The sequence below is a fragment of the Vombatus ursinus genome, unplaced genomic scaffold (genome assembly GCF_900497805.2).
Source record: "Vombatus ursinus unplaced genomic scaffold, bare-nosed wombat genome assembly UNPS02004677.1, whole genome shotgun sequence".
In the NCBI taxonomy this organism is placed as follows: Eukaryota; Metazoa; Chordata; class Mammalia; order Diprotodontia; family Vombatidae; genus Vombatus; species Vombatus ursinus.
Window position 1 is genome coordinate 1730880 of NW_020944455.1, and position 15952 is coordinate 1746831.

Sequence of the window (15952 nt, forward strand, 5' to 3'; positions counted from 1 at the left end):
GCAATCAATTTTGGCAAGTCTACTCAGTATATTTTCCAGACAAGTACATATTATCTGTAAATAATTTAGCTTAAAGTACTCACCATAAAGATGCAGCATCTGTTGAAGAGGTATACAGTAGCATTGTTCTTCAGCGGTCAGGAAAGGTTAACAATTCTCTGCTAACTGCCCTGTCACTGAAATTTAGAATTCCAATTTATAAACTAAGTACGATTGTTACATACATTGTTAAACTTGTTTAAAAAGCAGAAAACAATTTTAGATTGCATGCATTTTTCTTCTGGATTTGAAGACCAGCCATTATCATTTGGGAGGCATTTGAAAATGTCTCTCCTCTACCCTTCCCAGCCTATCAGTCATTAAAACTGGCAACATCTCTCCAACTGAACTCTGTATTCCGTCCCAGCAGCTCCTAGCATCCATGGCTGTATCCCTCCCATCTAGAACAGGGATTCTTAATCTTTTGGGGGAGGAGGTTGTTGGATTCTTTGGAAGTCTGATGAAGCTTATGAACCCCTACTCAGAATCGTGTTTTTAAATGCATAAAATAAAATAACATAAGGTTATAAAGGAAATAAATTCTATTGAAATATAGTTATCAAAATATAAAAAAGGAAAATAAAAACAAGGTCACAGACACCAAGTTTAAACCCCTGAGCTAGATCATTGCAGCATTCTTCTGGCTGATATTCTTGCCTCCAGTGTCTCTAAACTTAAGTCTTTCTTTCTCTCACCTGGTTGGGGGGTGGTGTATGCGAGTGAGTGAAAACTCACCTAAAGCTCATATCTACCTGACCTTAATTCACACTTGACATACTCTCCAGCTGTCCATCAGGATACCCAGGGCCTAGGCAGCACAAGTATCTTGTTGTCTTCCCCTTCTCACCTCATCCCCATCCCTCCCCTCCCCTTGCTTTTGCTCTGGGAACAGTAATAAAAGCAATGCAGTTATCACTTCCACATCCCAACTTTCCCCATTGTGGTTTTGATATATCGCGAGTTGGCATAAGAAATTAAATGGGACTTTTTGGGGAGTTTTGTGGAAGCCACAGATGACAGGCCAAAGTAGATGACACAGAGCCTATGACCAAATACCTAACACCAGTTTTTCAATAAGGTATTGTAAACACTCCATAAAAGAAAAAGAAAAAAATCAGACTTCTCTTGTATGAAGAGGAGGCCAAAAAATTTAAGAGGATTTTCCAGATCATGGAGATGCCATACCCCGCCTCGATGTGGAAGGGATAACTGTATTACCACAGCTATTAGAAAGGGTGGGGCAACCAACTGTCCTATGGCCCTACGTACAGTCTCCTGACTACCTAGACCAGAGTTTCCTTCCTTAGCCACCATTCTCTGATTTGTGTTGTATGCCCCTAGTAGAATATTAGTTCCTTGAGGGCAGGGATTCATCTCACTTTTATATTTGTATCCCCAGGGCTAGCACAGGCTAGCCTAGCAGATAGTAATGAATAGTCATCCATCCATCCATCCATCCAGGGCTAGCACAGGCTAGCCTAGCAGATAGTAATGAATAGTCATCCATCCATCCATCCATCCATCCATCCATCCATCCATCCATCCATCCATCCATCTATGCAGCTACCAGAATAACTTACTTTTGCACTTAGTAGACACATAGCAAATTTTGCTTGAGTCAAATTTGTTCTGAAGGACACATTTCATAAAGGCCATTAACTAGGTAGAGGACATCCAGGGGAAATCAGCCAGGACTATTAAGAGCTTCAGGTTCAGGCCATAAGAGGCAGAACTCATTATCTTCCTCACTAACCTTTCCCTGACTCCAAACTTTCACTGTCATCCTTCCAGTCATCCAGGCTCCCAATCTCCAAGTCATCTTTAACTCTTCACTCTCTTTTACCTGCTGTATCCAACCATCTTCCAAGTCTTGCCCATTCTACCGTCATACCAGCTCACATCTTTCTCCTTTGTTCTACTCATATGGCTACCACTCTAGTTCACTTGGTCATTGTCTCTCCATTGAACTATCCCAACAGCCTCCTATGGTCTATGTTTCTGTCCTCTCCCCTTTCCAATCCATCCTCCACATAACTACTTTCCAGTAGATTCCTGAAGCACAGACCAGACCACACCACATTGCTTCCTTGCCCAGGAATCTTCAGAGACTCCCTTTGTCCTCTAGGATAAACTATCAATTCCTCTGTTTACCACTTAAAGCCCTGTGCAGCTGAATTCCAGCCTGCCTTTCCAGACATTTCTTTTTTATGTGTAACATGTCAATACAACAGCAAGTATTTATTAATCATCTGCTGTGTTATTGTATACATTGTTCTCCTGGTTCTGCTTGCTTTACTCTGCATTAGTTCATCAGGGACTCTGCACAGGCGGTCCTCCCTTGTCTGGAATGCACTCCTTGCTCACTTCTCCCTCCTAGAATCCTTCATTTCTTTCAAGGAACAATTCAGGTGGCATCTCCTCCAGGAAGCCTTTCCTGATCCCCATAGTCACTAATGCTCCCTCCCACCTCAAATGATCTTTTATTTATGTATCTGTTCCCATATTATTTCTCCCCAGTGGAATGTAAGTTCCCAGAGGGCAGAGGCTATTTCCTGTTTTGTCTTTGTCTCCAGTGTCTAGTACAGCACCTTGTTTGCCTTGCACGTAGTAGGCGAACAATAGATGCCTGTGGTTTTTTTTTAACGTCTTTATTCCATTTCATTGAATTGTTGTTGTTTAATTGGTCTGCCTGTTCTCAGAGAGCAGAACTGGGAGATGTGGGTAGAAGTGGTAGAGAGACAGCTTTAGGTGTAGGGGTAAGGAAAAACTCCCTAAAAACTAGAATTGTTCAAAAATAGAGTGGACTGTCTTGAAGACTGTGGCTTCCCCTTCTCTGACATCTTGCTGGAAAGTTTGGATGGCCAGTTTTTAGGTTATATTATTATAAAGGGCATTCTTTTTCAGATGCAGACTGAACTACATGGCCACTGAGGTCCCTTCCAACCTGAAGATTTTGTAATTTCTTGAAAATCACTTAGCTGCTCAAACACCTATAGAGGCTCCCTAGCCTATCCAATTGAAATTCCTCAGTGTCTTTTGAAGTCCTTCCTATTCACCCCCAAATGTCAAGGCACCCATATGGATATCGGACCTCATGCACTCCCCCTATTTGCATCTCTTATTCTTTATTCTTCTCCAGCACCACCCATCTTCTCCAGGGAGGCTGATATAGGCCCCCTGTGCATACTCTGCGATATTCTTTCTTTGCCCACCCCCTACCCCTTCTCAAAATGCTCCTTGCAAGTCAATCACTTTCTTTCAAGAATCAGTTTGGAATTCATTTCTTCCTGACTGCCTTTCCTAACTAACCTGAACCAAATCGGGGTGCGGGGGTGGGCTGTGAACTTTAAAAAAAATTTGATACCTATTTCAATAGAATTGATTTCTTCTGTAATCTTACATATTTTATTTTATGCCTTTAAAAACTTTATTCCGAGAAGGGGACCATAGGCTTTCCCAGACTGCCAAAGGGGCCCATGACACACAAAAGGTTCAGAACCCCTGCCTTCCTCTGATCCCTCCCTTATTGTATATCTCCTAAACCCTTGGAAATCAGCAGCCTCTGGATTATGAACACCCATTTGACAAACAGCCTGTAGGCATGAATACCCAGCTGCATACTGACACCCCCACCCTGTTACTCACTTAGGATAGCAGCCAACCTATCCTGAGCTGATGGTTCTGCTTAGTGGCACATGAGAGGAGATTGCTGGGCCCACTGCCTTGTCCCCATGCTCCCCTTTCTTCTCCTTCAGAGGGGTCATTGGCACATGGGGCTTCACCTCCCTCCCACCCCATTTTTATTTGCCTTTCATAACTCCCCGCTTGGTTAATTCCATCTCAGGCAATATCTTTCTTGAACATTCTTTTTAACCCCTGACTCCCAACTTTTGTGCTTTACCTCAGGAAATTGCTTTCCTCTCATTGCTCCATTTGTAAGTCCCAAGATGGCCCTAACCAAGGCTAATAAGCCTAATAGTACTGCTGGTTATTCATTCTTATAAAAAAAAAGTCCCAAGTTTTGAAGTGAAATTAGACATGATAAAGGACCATTACCATCAACCTCAATAGGGCTTAATAGTGCTCCAAAGTTACCTTTCCAATCACCATGAAAGGAAATCTCTATCTGGCCCCTTCCCCTTCTCAGATGAAACCTACCCACCAGCAGTCAATTGATTAAAGGGAGAAAAAAACTTTCTTATTTCAGTTTTACTCCTTTGCTCAATTACCAGCACTGTGTTGCGATAGTATTGTTTTCTACTATTTTTCATTGAAAATGTACAGTATTTCAGCTGCATTCTGGGTTAATTGGCTTTTATGGGCTAGCCTTTGAGCCTAGCCAACATTTACAGCACTGTTGCTATGGGAAATTTTGCTCTGAGTTCCAAACAGCCAACTTATAAACACACTGTTGGAACAAAGCCTATTTGTAAGTTGGGGCTTCCTTATTGTTTGGACTCTATTATCAAATAGTGGCTTGTGCATTACTTTGTCACTACTTCCCAGTTGTTTCACATGTGTTTGTTTTATCTTCTCAGCTTGTTGATTGTAAGCTCTTTGAGGGCAGGGGTTGGGTCTGCTATTTCTTCACTGCTACTGTGTGCCCAGGAACAGCAATAAATGCAGCAACTTTTGATAGGGGGAATGAATTTACCCAAATGCAAAATGTTACTAAACAAGTAAGTGATTACCAGCCTACGAGAGCATTTATTATTGTTGCAATGTGAAAACATCAGCCTTTCAGTCTACCACTCAGTATTTACTGCAACTATAGCTGAGAATCTGTTGTCAAGGGCAACATTTTTTTATGCTTGTTAATCATTCATTTTTGTCAAAGATTGCTGGCATGAGGCTTATTAAAAATGGAGACCAGAGTATGTAACAATAGATCATAATTATCAAAGTATCAGCTGCATAGGTTTAAAAGATGTTATTTTTCATCAATCACATATTCCTTTACCCCTATAAATACATCATCAGGGAATACCATAGACTGGAGTGAACCCTAGCTTTGAGATTTAGGGATGAGGAGGTAGGATTTGTATTTTTTTCCTCCTGCTTTTTTCTGCTCTGAGGTGTTTTCCCCCAACTTGGGAGTGGTGAGTCAATAATAAAATGAAAATATATCATTTTAGGCTCAAACAACAGTAAGGAAATTCTGAATTGCTTTTCTTTATTATCTACACTGGTCATTTTGCAATGTTAGAAACACTAGAATCAGAAGCTACTCCTTTAAAAAACATTTGAAAAAAAAATCTGTCTTCTTTCTTTCTAGACAGCAGCTTGTTCCAAAGTGGCAAAAATATCAAAATTCCAGATGAGTTTTTACATCTAAGATGGAAATAGCTTTTCAACCTGGGAATCATGCACAGACCCTGCTTTCTTTGTGACTTACACAGTGTCCTATTCATTAACACTCAGAAAGTCAGAATGATAAAGTTAGAATTCAGTGATTAAGAACTAGCAAGTTCTGTTGTTTCTGAAGGGGGAAGGGGGGAGTTCCTTGGAGACTAAAACTGGTATTCTCAAAGAGCTTTATAAGGGCCTTCCTTGGCCAAAAGGAAATTATGGCTTCAAGGAAGCGTCTTAGGGGATTTCTCCCATGGATTGACACCCCCTGGAATCTTTAAGGTATTTGTTTACAGAATTGAAGCTCTGTAGTCCAAAGAATAAGCAATGCAAGTCGAGAAAGAAATTAGGAAAGAAAGAAGTTGAGAAAGAAATATATTGGAGCTAAAGGTACCAACAAATACTTGTAATCAAAATATTTGCTTTTCCATTAAATCAAATTCATATTAATCATTTTACTATAGTCCTCCAACAAGATTGCAAGCTCCTTAAGGACAGCCACCATATCTCATGGCTTCATTTTATTTGCTTTTGATTTTTATATTCTTTACGTTCCTTCCTTAGCACAGTGCTAGGCAAGTACTTCTTTTGATTGATGTCATTTGATTTTTTGATGGATCTTTGAGCTCCTCAGTGTGGTAGAGGTAGTAGAGGTGGTGCAGTGGGTAGACCTCTGGGTCGGGAGTCAGGAAACCCTGGGTTCAAATCTGGCCTTGAATACTTACTAGCTGTGTGACCTTGAGCAAGTCACTTAACCTCTATTTGCCTCCATTTCTTCAACTGTAAAATGAGGCCAATAACATTACCTACCTCCCAGGGGTGTTGTGAGACAGTATTTGTAAAGCACTTAGCACAGTGCCTGGCACATAGTAGGCACCATAACAATGTTTATTCACTCTCCCCATCCACAGTTTTGTACCCCGTGGGAATCTTGTCCATATTCTTCCATTAATTTTTAATAGGACATCTACCCAAAGTGGCCCTTCTTTTAGATCTATAAACATTATTAGGAAACCAGCAGTTCACAGAGACAGTTCATTGGTTATTCTTTGCCCATACCACATGACTGACCTGCCTCCTATTCTAGTCATACATTTCTCTGATAACATGCCTTACACCAGTTGTCCAGTTCAGTTCTTCTTTTGTGATGACTGCTCAACACTGACCATGGACTTCTTCATTGTTCTTCTCCATTGCTCCATCCCTCAGCTTCAGTTCTTCAGAGATCATGGCTTGCAGATTATAAACTTGCAACAATGCAGTCATGTAGCACCATTAGAAAAATATTGTTGTAAAAATGGTGGACCTTGGTTTCAATGAGATGTTTGAGATCATTAAAGACATTCTGTGATTTTCCAAAGACAATTTTGCTGTACAATTTTGGGGCACAGATTCTTGTCTACGTGTAGTTTTTCTCTAAAATATACATAATGATGGACTTGTTCTATGGGTTGTCTTTCCAACTACATTTTATAAAATCTTCCTGTTAGACAATATTCAATCCACTTGATTTTTCCCATATGGATAGTAGGCCCAAACTCTTTTCAGTGATTTTGAATCTCATTTAGGAGACTCTGCAATGTTCTGGTGTTTGATATGACCCGCACACTTTCATCTGAGAACAGAAGCATCTGGAGGGCCTCATCAGCTATGGGGAATCCCTCTTCCATTTGGACTTTTCCTTAGACCTCCTTTTTTTTCTTCCTTAGACCTCCTCCACAATGGTGGCAAATATCTTTAGCAAGCATATGCCACACTGTTTTATCCCTTACTTGATATTACAAATCAGAGAATGACTAAGGAAAGTGATCTCTATTGTTGCCTCTTTCATGCAATCTTGTATGATTTTGACATGCAAATGAGTCATGGAATACCACAGTCTCCAAAGAATTAAAATTGAGGGCAAACCAATGTGCAATGGAAAGGTACAGGATGGGCCTGAGTAGACTGCAACAAATTACCCATGAAGATTTGTGCAAGAGAAGCAATATAAAGAACATCTTCATAGGCTGGCTGGAAAAGATTGATTGGTTGCGTGGCAGTGGCAAGGGACAGACCATATCATATGCTCATGGGGTATCTATATAGCATCCAAAGATCATTTGAGAGGAAGGCCCCGATCATGTTGACTGGACTTCTCCTTCCCCTTACGGAGGATTTATGGGAAGTCACAGACAAGACTCACATAGATGAGCAGGGGTGAATGGAAAGGTTACCATCTGCTTCATTTGAGGTAATACACACGTCAGTGGGATGGGTCAAATAGTTAATCAGCAGGCATTTGCTAAGCATTTACTGTGTGCCAGGATCTCTGCTTAGGTGTTGGAGATATAAAGACAAGGAATAAAACAATCTTTATTCTCAAGTTTTGTTGTTGCCCAGTTGTTTCAGTCCTGTCCGACTTTTCGTGACCCCATCTGGGGTTTTCTTGGCAACGATTCTGGAGTGGTTTGCCATTTCCTTTTCCAGCTCATTTTACAGATGAGGAAACTGAGGCAAAAAGGGTGATGTGACTTGCCCAGGGTCATACAGCTAGGAAGTGTCTGAGGCCGGATTTGAACTCATGAAGATGAGTCTTTCTGACTTCAGGCCCTGCAGAGCTTAGCCAGAAGCAATTACAGTAACATGTGAGCTATCTGATGGTGGAGTGGGCAGTCTGGGGAGAGTGGTGGTTTCCCCCTCATTTAACATTTTTAAGCAGTGGCTAAATGACAGGTGCATTGCAAGGAGGGGGAATGGTGGTGGGTTGGGTGGGATTCTCGTTCGGGTGGGGGTCCCATTAGGTGGTCCATGAAGAAGTCCCTCCCAATTCAGTAATCTTATGGCTTTGTGAGTGTCTAATATGTTAAAATGTAATCATCCTTTGTGGCAGTCTGCCATCTTAGAGATTACTTTTAGCATCTGCATTCCAATATATGTGTGTGTGTGTGTGTGTGTGTGTTTCTACTTTGGCTAAGTATTACTATTTCATGAGCTTGTATGTAGGATTTCTTTTTGTTTTAAGAGTTCTGGAATTCACCTTCAGTGTGTATTTATGGCCATAAATACAGAATACGGCCAGTTACTTTTGAGCTCCCAATGGCCCCATGCTAAGTCAAGAGTGGCCCTATATTTTATCCTAACTTTTAACCATAGAATATCAGAGCTAGAAGGGACCTCAGAGATCTCTTAGACTAACCACCTCTCTTTTGACAGATGAGGAAACTGTGATCATAGATTGGGAGCTATTTGCCCAAGGCCACAAAGCTAGCTAGCTGGTGGCACTGTCAGAACTGGTGGCCTAGTCCCTGGACTTCTCACTTGATGCAATTTCCACTATGCTCTATGTCCCGAGGTAGGCACGAAATAATCAGTCAATGGACACGCATGCTTTAAGGGCTCACTTTGGTGCTGGGCACTAGGCCTAGTGTGAGGAATACAAAGGAAAAGCCAAAACAGTCCCTGGCCTCAAAGAGCTTGCATTTTAAATGAACTTCCATTCCACCCTTAAGGCAATGAGCTCATTAGGGGGGAAGTCATAGTCATGTTGTTCTGATATCATCTGAAAGAAAGTACTAGCAGTTTTATTCTTTATCAAAATCTCTACTCCCTTCCCTGGTCTCTTTTCATCTGGATTGGACATCTATGAAGCACTCTCACCGGCCAGGTTATTAACAATAGCATTTTAATCTTAACATGTTTTCAATCTTAGGCAACTGTATCCTGATGGGGGAGAAAATATGATTATTAACAGGTATTGATGTCATTACTGGGCTTACTAGGGTTATTTTTGGAATTTATCTTCCAATTATAGAACCAAAAAACAGGAAGAGGCCTCAGAGGCCATCCAGCCCAACCCTTTCCTGAAGCAGGAATCCCATACAGAGATCCAGCCTCTGCTTGAGGATGTCTAAGGATGGGGAACTCACTACCTATGGAAGCAGCCCATTCAAGTTTTCAGTAGCTCTGATTGTGAGGAAGTTTTTCTTTATGAAAAAAGGGCTGTGTTCATAGGACCATGGGGCAGCTAGGTGGCGTTGCGATGGATAGAGCGCCAAGCCTAGAGTCAGGAAGACTCATCATCCTGAGTTCAAATCTGGCCTCAGACACTTCCGAGCTGTGTGACCCTGGGCAAGTCACTTCTCCCTGTTTGCCTCAATTTCCTCATCTGTAAAATGAACTAGAGAAGGGAAGGCAAACTACTTCAGTGTCTCTGCCAAGAAAACCCCAAATGGGGACATAGAGAATTGGATGAGACTGAAATGACTGAACAGATCATAGGACCATAGGTTTAGAGCTAAAAGGGACCTTAGAGGCCATTGAGTCCAACCCCTCATTTGACAAGGCAAGAAATGGAGTCTGAGAGCTGTCAAATGACTTGCCCAGGGTCACGTAGCTGGTAAATATCTGAGCTGGGATTTGTATGCAGATCTTCCTGACTGCAAGGTTTGGTGACTTATTTTTCACAACACTGCCTGTTCATATTGCTGTTCAAAGACTTTGTATTTCTACAGTGCTTGGAGCTGAAAGAGAGCCTCACTTATTTGGGGAGAGGGAGAAGTGGGAGGGAATTCTTGAACTTTATGCCCCAGCAACCTTTGCAGAGTACCCACCGTGAACTCAGATTGGGAGAGTGTACTTTCTGAGTGCTGAATTTCAATAGTCTTAGGGAGTCTCAAGAAGAGTCTGGTGTGGGGAGCAGGCTCGGCAGAGGTGGCAGCCTGGGTGTCCTGCATGGTTGGGAAGTGGGGCTCCCAGATGATGGAATAAGCAGAAGCAACAGCAGCAGTAGTAGCAGCAGCAGACAGGAGTGGTAGTGGCAGAGTTGGAGACAGCAAAGGGAGACGTGGCATCCACTTCTGGAGTTTCTGCATCCCATTTGGCCCCTGATGCTCGCTGTGGTACACAATCAGAGGCCAACAAGCCCAGTGTTCCCTCCCCTGCCAGACTGAGAGTGCAGGGGAGCTGATTAGGCTGTGCAGCTCACATTCTGAGCTGCAACACTCGTGCTGTGAGTTTGAACTGATGTGTCCCCCTCCTACTGTGTTGGGGATGCAGGAAAATTGAATGGGGATTTGACTCTAGGTCTCCTTTGGAGGAGGGGGAGGTGGCTACCATCTGGGGACCAGCATTGAGAATGTTTAATACCCAGTTTACTTCTTGGCTATTACCTTGCTATTGTTTTTCATTAAATGCTTTTTTTTTTTTGCTTTGAATTAATGTGTCATCTGGCTTGGTCTGGTAAAGAGTCATTGGGTAAAACCCTAGAGAATCAGCAAAGTAACTAATTGAGACAACTAATAGTTTCAATAAAGTAACAGGATACAAAACAAATCTACAAAAATCATCAGCCTTGCTATACAGCCATAACAAAATCCTGGAGGAAATAATAGGAAGGGAAATCACATTCAAAATAACTAGAAAAAGCATAAAATGTGTGAGAGTCAAGCTACTAAGACACACTCAAGACATATATAAATACAGCTGCAAAATAATCTTTAAAGAAATCAAGAATGACAAATAAGAGGAGAGATAGTCATTGCTCATGGTTGGGCCTCACCAATATAATAAAAATAATACTCCCTAAATTAATTTACAGAGTTAGTGCTATACTGATCGAACTACCAAGGGGCTACTTTATAGAGCTAGACAGAATAATAACAAAATTCATTTGGAGGAACAAAAGGTCTGAAATCTCGAGGGAAATAATGAAGAAAAGTAGGAATGGATGGGGAATAGCACTTCCAGTCTTTAAATTATATTATCCAGCGCTCATCATCAAAATTACTTGGTATTGGCTAAAAAATAGAAAAGTATATCAGTAGAACAGACTAAATAAGTAAGAATCAAAAACAACCAAACTCAATAACTTGGTGTTCAACAGACTGAGAGCATCTCAACTGAGCAAGAAAGAAGTCCCTATTTGACAAAAACTTCTGGGAAAACTGGAGACCAATTGAACAAAACAACAACAATAATAAAATTGAAACAAGATTTAGACTAGCCCTTTACCATATGCCACAATAGTTTCTAAATAGATACTTTACTTAAATATGAAAGGTCATGGCCTGAAAAATTAGAGGAAAATGAATACTTTTATGATTAATACTAGAAGATTTCTTTTTTAAAAATGAATTTTTCATTTTATTAGATAAATTTTTATATCATCTATATTACCACTATTTCTACTCTCACTCACTCCCACAAAACCATCCACCCCTTTTAATAAAGTATGAAGGAAGAATGAAAAAAAAAATGCTTTGAGACTGAACACTATACCAAGGATTAAAAAGGCTGACTATGTGCAGTATATCTCACAGGCCTTGGTTCCTCACTTTCACTTTCAAAGGAGGTATCATCTCACATTTGGGGGGGAGGAAGAGTCCTAACTTGGTCATTATAATTTAGCATCATTCAGTTTTAACTGCTTTGTTGTGGTATCCATTTACATTGTTGTTGTTATTGTGTATATTGTTTCTTGGTTCTCACTTTGGATGGACAATTTTTTTTTTTTTGGTTAGGCAGTGGGGTTAAGTGACTTGCCCAGGGTCACACAGCTAGTAAGTGTTATGTGTCTGAGGCCGATTTGAACTCAGGTCCTCCTGAATCCAAGGCTGGTGCTCTATCCACTTCGCCACCTAGCTTCCCCTGACAAATTTTTTAAAAGCATTTATTAAACACTTACTATATGCCAAGGACTGCGCTAAGTGCTGGGGACACAAATATAAAGATTGAGACAAATCCAAGGAGTTCACACTCTAATTGGGGAAGACAATACATAGAAGAAAGCTTAGCTGCAGGGCAGAAGGGAAGGCCCAGAAGTCTTAAGTATTCAGTGGGCAGGGGCCATATCAAGCCCCGGGGGTCCTTAGGTTTCATAACTAGATCAGATGGCAGTGGGATATATGGGTGGATGACTGCAGAGCATGGCAGCCTGGAGGACTCTAGGAGGCCGCGTTACATGAACTTTGCATCAATTCCTCTAAGTCTCTCCATAATTCTCTATAGATTCTTATAGCACAGTAACATTCGATTGCATTCAAATACCACATTTCCTAATGAATGGGCATCTCCTTTGTTTCCAGTAGGAGGAGAATTCTTAACCAAACAAGAGAGAGGAGATCACAAAAGAGAGAGAAGGGATATCTTTTCCAATATATTTTTTGCCATCCTCCCCTGTACCCATCTTTGCATTGGAGTTTCTGAGTATTTGAATGCATGTTATTTTAATTTTGAGGGTCATATTGACTTCTTTGTAGAATTTATCTACTTTTCCACCTCCTCATCCTCTGCAACAAATGTTGGTATGTAAGCAGCAATTATCTTCATGGTGGCCTTCTTACAAATGGTCATTGTGACCACTGATGACCAAATGTGTCATGAAATGATGTTTCTTGTTGCCTCTGGATGAGTGATAAGCCCAACTCCACCAACTCTTTTATATTTGAATCTACAGGGAGAATCTATGAGTCATCCTTCCATCTAGATGCAACTTCCTTTTGTCTACTGGTTTTATTTATAGTGAGAATGTCCTTATTGATATGATTCATCTCCTCCAGTAGTATGTCTATTCATTGGTCACTGGACAAGTATCTCAGTTTTAGAAGAACAACAGTTAAATGAGTGTTTATATATCACTGAAAAACAGTGGGATTCTTAGCACCTCTGTGTACTTTTCTACCCCTCTTCCACTATCCCTGCAGAAGCAGAAGGGGGCCGCCCAGGACTGAAGGCCATTTTCTATTTTTCTTTGTTTCATGGGTTGCCATGGCCAAAGAATTCCTCACCAAATGGTCAGTCTGTGGATTGACGAGCCTCTCCATACTTAGCTAGGCTGGTCCTCAGAAAGCAGACAGAGGCTGTCGCCAGGCCCATGCTTGAAGCCTTTCCAATCTGGTGGAACCTGCCAGATCTTGTGCTTTATTGGCATGGCTTTTGACAGGCCGGGATCACTTCCGTGCCAGGGCGAGGCGTCAGGATAGGACTTTGGGTAGAGCTTTAAGCTTTTCAACATGCTTTTCTCATAGCAACCGTGTGAGGTAGGAAATGCAAGAAAGATTATCCCCATTTTATAGATGAGGAATCTCTGACTCAGAGATGTTAATTGACACACCCATGGTCACAGAGTTAGTGTCAGGGCCAAGATTGAAACCCAGGTCTCTCGACTCCAAGTCAACATTCTTTCCACTCCACCAAGCAACCTCTTAATATAATATGGTAAATTCCTATACTTTCTAAAACCTACAGTAGAATTGACATTTTCAAAGTGGGAAACAATTTCACTGTGAGGAGAATTCTGTGACTCCATTTACCTGTTGAAGGGATGCTGGATTCAGGTACCTTCCCAATCAGAGCACCTGCTGAGGATCCAGGAGCAGTGAGCCTTAAAGATTCTTTGTCTTTTTAGGAAACCCCTATAAAAGGTTCCTTCTTCCTAGCTTAAAAAAAAGATAGAAATTTTCCTCCTGGTGGGATTGTTGGGAACTTTTTTTGTGATATCTTGTCTTCTTAAACCCATCTGATTCTGCACTTCACTAGCTGAACAAGATACCATGGTAGCATTGACTTTTTGGTCCCCTTTGAGGAGAGGGCATGCAGAGGGGGAGTTGGGCTTCCATGAAATTAGCCTTCAAAGATTAGGCATCTACCTCCATAACACCCAAACCAAGTCATCTTTCTCCCTTACATACATGTGACCTCTATGCATACTCATTCTCCCTGCTGATGCTGAGTGTATTTATGGAAGAGTATGCCCCAGGATTATGGGGCAATGGTTTGTTGCCACTTTTCTTGTGGTGCCATTTAAATAAATGCCTTTGCTTTGAACTAATTATGTCTTCTTGGCTGAAAGGTAAATTCATTGGTGAGAGCTTATAAGTTATCAGCGTAAAGATACTGATCCACAGAAGATCTTGACCCAGAAGTAGCCAGCCATCTTGGGGCCACACTTGAGGATCTAAAGGTCAAATGTGGCCTTGAGGCCTCAGGTTCCCCACCCCGGTCTATACTATATTAGTAAGGGGATGCTTTGTGAAAACTTAAAAAGAGCAACTCATGTGGTTTTCTCAAGAACAAGTCAAAACAAAGCTAATTTATATTTTTTGTATGGGTCAACTAGCACAGTAGGCACAATATAATCAGATTTTAACAAAACATTTAACAAAGTTTCTTGAACTATCATTGTGGAGAAGATGGAGAGATATGAGTAAGAGGGTAATATAGTCAGATGGTTTTGGGGTTGATTGACTAGATGGCCAGACCCAAAGCATAGTCATCAATAGGTCAATATCACCATGAAGGGAAATCTCTAGCAGAACATCCCCAGGCATCTGTGCTTGATTCTATGCTATCCAGTAGTTTTATTGATGAATTCAACAGAGGTGTAGAAGGCATACTTTTCAAATCCGCAGATGTCCCATACTGTGGCAGGATAAGAAACACATTGCGTGCCAGTCAAGATCCAAAAGAAATCTCAACAGGCGAGAATAATAAGCCAAATTGAGTAAGAAGAAATTTCATAGGGACAAATGTAAAGTGTGTGTGTCGGGGAGGGGGAACCAAGCCAGCAAACCCTGAGGGATGTATGGCTAGACAAAGAGTTTCTACGAAAAAAGATCTGACTTAAAGAGCTGTAAACTCAAACGGAATCATCAGGGGGGCACAGTGGCCAAAAGGATTAATGCTTTCCTAGGCTATGTTAACAGAGGCAGGGTGTCCAGAATGAGGATGGTAGTAGGTCCATGAGCCTTTTAGGTGCTTAGGCCACATCTGATATACAAAATTCAGTTCTGGGCACCCCATTTTAAGCAAGACATAGACAAGATGGAGCATTCCAGAAGATCATGACTAGGAGGGTGAGAAACCAGGAGAACATGATATTGATTAAAAGAACTGAGGATGTGGGAGAAGAGATGACTTTGGTAGTTGTCCTCAAGTGTTTGAAGAGCTGTCTTGTGGAAGAAGGTCTAAAGCTGTAGTGCTTGGTCGCAGAGGGTAGATCCAAGTGGAAGTTACAAGCAGAAAGACTTATGGTCACCATCAGGAAAAATATCCTGATAATAGAGCTCCCCCAAAATAGAACGGGCTACCCAAAGATGCAGTCAGTCCCAGTCCTTTGGGGATCTTCAAGCAAAAGGTGAGAGTCACTTGTTGGAGATATTGTACGAAAGGAAACATGGTCTGGTGTGGGGCGAGCTAGGCCATTGAAATCCCTTGTTGCTCTTGGATTCTGGAGTGCCCAGTGCATCCCCGGAGCCCTTCTTATTGCCGGGATTTGTGTTGGCCATCAAGTGAGTGATCAGTCAATCAACAAGCATGTATTAAGTGCTTACTGTGTGTCAAGCACCATGCTAGGCACTGGAGCTGCAGAGACAATAGTAAAACAGTCCCTGCCCTCAAATAGTTTCCATTCTAACAGGGGAGACAGTATATACATATTTAAGTATATACAGAATATGTACCCATACATAGATATTTTGTTGCTGTTGTTCAGTCATTTCAGTTGTGTCCAATTTGGGGTTTTCTTGACAAAGATACTAGAGTGGTTTGTCATTTCCTTCTTTAACTCATTTTACAGATGAGGAAA